The 5,000-nt window shown below is 62.4% G+C and overlaps 1 pseudogene; it reads left to right on the top strand.

The window, feature by feature from the left end:
• The window catches only part of LOC126443599 (large subunit ribosomal RNA), a 7,975-nt pseudogene that overhangs the window by 683 nt on the left and 2,292 nt on the right, over positions 1–5,000 (top strand).

Here is a 5,000-nt window from a genome sequence, read left to right as displayed (position 1 = left end):
CCTCGGTTCGCGTCTGTTGGGCAGAGCCCCGGTGTCCTGGCTGGCTGCCCGGCGGTATATCTGGAGGAGTCGATTCGCCCCTTTGGGCGCTCGGGCTCCCGGCAAGCGCGCGCGGTTCTTCCCGGATGACGGACCTACCTGGCCCGGCCCCGGACCCGCGCCGCTGTTGGCTCGGGATGCTCTCGGGCGGAATAATCGCTCCCGTCAGCGGCGCTTCAGCTTTGGACAATTTCACGACCCGTCTTGAAACACGGACCAAGGAGTCTAACATGTGCGCGAGTCATTGGGCTGTACGAAACCTAAAGGCGTAATGAAAGTGAAGGTCTCGCCTTGCGCGGGCCGAGGGAGGATGGGGCTTCCCCGCCCTTCACGGGGCGGCGGCCTCCGCACTCCCGGGGCGTCTCGTCCTCATTGCGAGGTGAGGCGCACCTAGAGCGTACACGTTGGGACCCGAAAGATGGTGAACTATGCCTGGCCAGGACGAAGTCAGGGGAAACCCTGATGGAGGTCCGTAGCGATTCTGACGTGCAAATCGATCGTCGGAGCTGGGTATAGGGGCGAAAGACTAATCGAACCATCTAGTAGCTGGTTCCCTCCGAAGTTTCCCTCAGGATAGCTGGTGCTCGTACGAGTCTCATCCGGTAAAGCGAATGATTAGAGGCCTTGGGGCCGAAACGACCTCAACCTATTCTCAAACTTTAAATGGGTGAGATCTCCGGCTTGCTTGATATGCTGAAGCCGCGAGCAAACGACTCGGATCGGAGTGCCAAGTGGGCCACTTTTGGTAAGCAGAACTGGCGCTGTGGGATGAACCAAACGCCGAGTTAAGGCGCCCGAATCGACGCTCATGGGAAACCATGAAAGGCGTTGGTTGCTTAAGACAGCAGGACGGTGGCCATGGAAGTCGGAATCCGCTAAGGAGTGTGTAACAACTCACCTGCCGAAGCAACTAGCCCTGAAAATGGATGGCGCTGAAGCGTCGTGCCTATACTCGGCCGTCAGTCTGGCAGTCATGGCCGGTCCTTGCGGCCGGCCGCGAAGCCCTGACGAGTAGGAGGGTCGCGGCGGTGGGCGCAGAAGGGTCTGGGCGTGAGCCTGCCTGGAGCCGCCGTCGGTGCAGATCTTGGTGGTAGTAGCAAATACTCCAGCGAGGCCCTGGAGGGCTGACGCGGAGAAGGGTTTCGTGTGAACAGCCGTTGCACACGAGTCAGTCGATCCTAAGCCCTAGGAGAAATCCGATGTTGATGGGGGCCGTCATAGCATGATGCGCTTTGTGCTGGCCCCCGTTGGGCGAAAGGGAATCCGGTTCCTATTCCGGAACCCGGCAGCGGAACCGATACAAGTCGGGCCCCTCTTTTAGAGATGCTCGTCGGGGTAACCCAAAAGGACCCGGAGACGCCGTCGGGAGATCGGGGAAGAGTTTTCTTTTCTGCATGAGCGTTCGAGTTCCCTGGAATCCTCTAGCAGGGAGATAGGGTTTGGAACGCGAAGAGCACCGCAGTTGCGGCGGTGTCCCGATCTTCCCCTCGGACCTTGAAAATCCGGGAGAGGGCCACGTGGAGGTGTCGCGCCGGTTCGTACCCATATCCGCAGCAGGTCTCCAAGGTGAAGAGCCTCTAGTCGATAGAATAATGTAGGTAAGGGAAGTCGGCAAATTGGATCCGTAACTTCGGGATAAGGATTGGCTCTGAGGATCGGGGCGTGTCGGGCTTGGTCGGGAAGTGGGTCAGCGCTAACGTGCCGGGCCTGGGCGAGGTGAGTGCCGTAGGGGTGCCGGTAAGTGCGGGCGTTTAGCGCGGGCGTGGTCTGCTCTCGCCGTTGGTCGGCCTCGTGCTGGCCGGCGGTGCAGGATGCGCGCGCCTGCGCGGCGTTCGCGCCCCGGTGCTTCAACCTGCGTGCAGGATCCGAGCTCGGTCCCGTGCCTTGGCCTCCCACGGATCTTCCTTGCTGCGAGGCCGCGTCCGCCTTAGCGTGCTCCTCCGGGGGCGCGCGGGTGCGCGGATTCTCTTCGGCCGCCATTCAACGATCAACTCAGAACTGGCACGGACTGGGGGAATCCGACTGTCTAATTAAAACAAAGCATTGCGATGGCCCTAGCGGGTGTTGACGCAATGTGATTTCTGCCCAGTGCTCTGAATGTCAACGTGAAGAAATTCAAGCAAGCGCGGGTAAACGGCGGGAGTAACTATGACTCTCTTAAGGGAGTAACTATGACTCTCTTAAGGTGGCCAAGTGGCGGCGGTGTGGCTGCATCCGGACTTGGCTTTTCGAAGTGCGGTCTTGATGTAGTCGTGCTGCTGCTGCGAGGTGCCTTCCTTGGGTTATAGTTACAGGGAGAGTGATGCGCAATACATGGGCCTAGCCCTCTTAGCCTCTCCTCTCCTGCGGTCTTCTCCCCTTCTCGTGGGCCCGCTGATTTTCGCAGAGTGGAAGACCGCACCAGGGGCTTGGGGGGGTTACCAGCCCCCCCTCGCATTATCCCTTTATAGTTGGGGGCAGCCTACAAGAAACAAGAGATGGTGGCCCTTCCGCTGAAGGTGCCACCCCAGCTACCCCAGCACCTATCCGGCCAACCGGCCGTAACGAAAATGCGATAGTTTGTGTAGCTCCCTTTGCTTGCAGTGAGTGCCACCGCACTTTTCCCACGAAGAACGGTCTCGGGGTCCATCGCCGCCGCCAACACCTTGCGGCCGCCAACGCTGAGATCGTGACGGAGAGGCATCGCGCGAGGTGGACGGAGGAAGAAGTCCTGTCGCTCGCCAAGGCAGAGGCCGAACTGTTCCTTGAGAGGGACGCCCGGTTCTTCTTCGTTAATCAAGAGCTTATTAGGATGTTCCCCGACCGAACGCTTGAGGCAATCAAGTGCCGACGGCGGCAAGCTGCCCACAAGCAGCTTGTCCGCCAATTCATGGAGGCGCTTGAGATCGGTCGGGGGGAAGAGCCGGCGTCCCGCCGGGGAGCAGCGAGCTCGCTGCCTGACGCGGGCGAGGCCGCTGCGCCGCCCGTCGACGCAGCCGAGGACTTCGCGGCCGACACCACCGGGCCGCCGCCGGAGGGGCCGACTGACGCCGCCATCTGGGAGCATCTGGCGGGGCTACCTGCTTCCGCCCAGCGTTTCTCTGCTCTGGATCGAGTCATTGGTCTGGGGCGGGGCACGCCGCCCGATGTCATCCTGGGCATGCTCCCGGATGCCCTTGCGTCGGTCGGGTCCAGGGGGGAGAGGTCGATCACCAGGGCACAGCGGCCGCGCCAATCATCCAAGCGGCCGCCTGCCGCCCCGCCGCTGCAGAAGCGCAAGCGGCGCCGCTGGGAGTTCGCGCGGACACAGGACGCCTTCCGCAGGTCGCGTGCACGTTGCGTGCGCGGCTTGCTGGACGGCACCCTGCTGCAGCCGCCGCCCGACATCCCCGGTCTGCTGGACTTCTGGGCGGACCTCTTCACGAAGAAGCCGATCTCCACCGCTGGCTTCATCCGTGACCGCCTTCTCCCGCACTCGGAGCCTGTCGCTCCTGAGTGCCTATGGGGGCCGGTCACACGTGAGGAGGTCGCTGCTGCCTTGCCGCCCAGGGGATCGGCGGCCGGGCCGGACGGCCTGACTCCAGCGGAGCTGCGGCGCCTGCCGCATGAAGTCCTGGTGAAACTCTTGAACCTCTTCCTCCTGGCCCGCGCCCTCCCCGAGCGTCTGCTTCGCGCCCGGACGTCACTTCTCCCCAAAACGGCTGCACCAACATCCCCCGCTGACTTTCGCCCCATTACGGTCTGCTCGGTGTTGGCGCGGACCTTTCACAAGGTTCTCGCGTCACGCCTGATGCGTGCATGTGCTGTGGACGAACGTCAGCGGGCATTCATCCCCCGGGATGGGATGTTGGAAAACACCTTCATCTTGGACACTGCTCTCACCGACGCAGTCCGCTCCTGTCGCTCTGTTTTTGTGGCATCGATCGACGTCTCTAAAGCGTTCGATTCGGTGGACCATGCTGCCCTCCGCCCCGTGCTGAGGGCTCATGGCCTGCCGGATTGCTTTATTGAGTACGTCGAAAGGTGTTACGAGGGTAGCACGACAGTGATAGCGGGCGGCGCCGACGTGGGCGTGCCCCTGCAGCCGGCAAGGGGTGTGCGTCAGGGTGACCCCCTCTCCCCCCTCCTTTTCAATTTTGCGGTGGACTATGTTTTGAGTCAACTTCCCTCCCACATCGGAGCTCGGATCCTCGGCCGCAGAGTCAACGCTGCGGCCTTCGCAGATGACGTCCTGCTTTTTGCATCGACTGCGAGGGGATTGCAGTCCCTCATCGACGCAGCCGTCGCAGCCCTCGGCCATCTGGGGCTGCAGATCAACGCCCGGAAGTGTTTCACCCTCGCTTTAGTCGCGTCTGGGCGTGACAAGAAGGTCAAGGTCGACGCCGACGTTACCTTCAAAGCGGGCAACGCCACCATGCCCGCCCTACGTGTGGGTGAAACCTTCCGGTATCTGGGACTGCAATTCTCCACCGCGGGTCGCTGCGTGTTCAACCCACGACGCCACCTGGTGGAGCAGCTGGACGTCATCTCCCGAGCTCCGCTTAAGCCGCAACAGCGCCTCTACGCCCTCACCAACGTACTTCTCCCAGGCCTGTACCACGGGCTGGCCCTCAGCCGCACCCGAGTGGGTGCGTTGAAAGCGGCAGACGTGACCATCCGGGCCGCCGTCAGGAGATGGTTCCGCCTTCCGGCGGACACTCCCCTGGGCTACTTCCATGCTCCTGTAGCCCAGGGAGGCCTCGGCATCCCATCATGCCGATGGATGGGGCCAACACTCCGCCGGTCCCGTCTCCTGGCGCTGAAGAGGATTGGACCAGCCCCCGACGGTGCAGGCCGGGACGAGGTACAGCGTGAGATTGAGGTGCTGGAGCGGCATCTTATGTGGGAGGGTCACCTCCTCAAATCGTCGACGCAGGTTGGAGAGATGTGGGCCGCGCGCCTGCACGTTGCCTTTGACGGTGCGGCGCTGTCATCTTCCGCCG

The sequence above is a fragment of the Schistocerca serialis genome, unplaced genomic scaffold (genome assembly GCF_023864345.2).
Source record: "Schistocerca serialis cubense isolate TAMUIC-IGC-003099 unplaced genomic scaffold, iqSchSeri2.2 HiC_scaffold_161, whole genome shotgun sequence".
NCBI classification, from domain to species: Eukaryota; Metazoa; Arthropoda; class Insecta; order Orthoptera; family Acrididae; genus Schistocerca; species Schistocerca serialis.
Note: the sequence above shows the minus strand (reverse complement) of the source record. Positions and strands in the feature narration are given on the sequence as shown.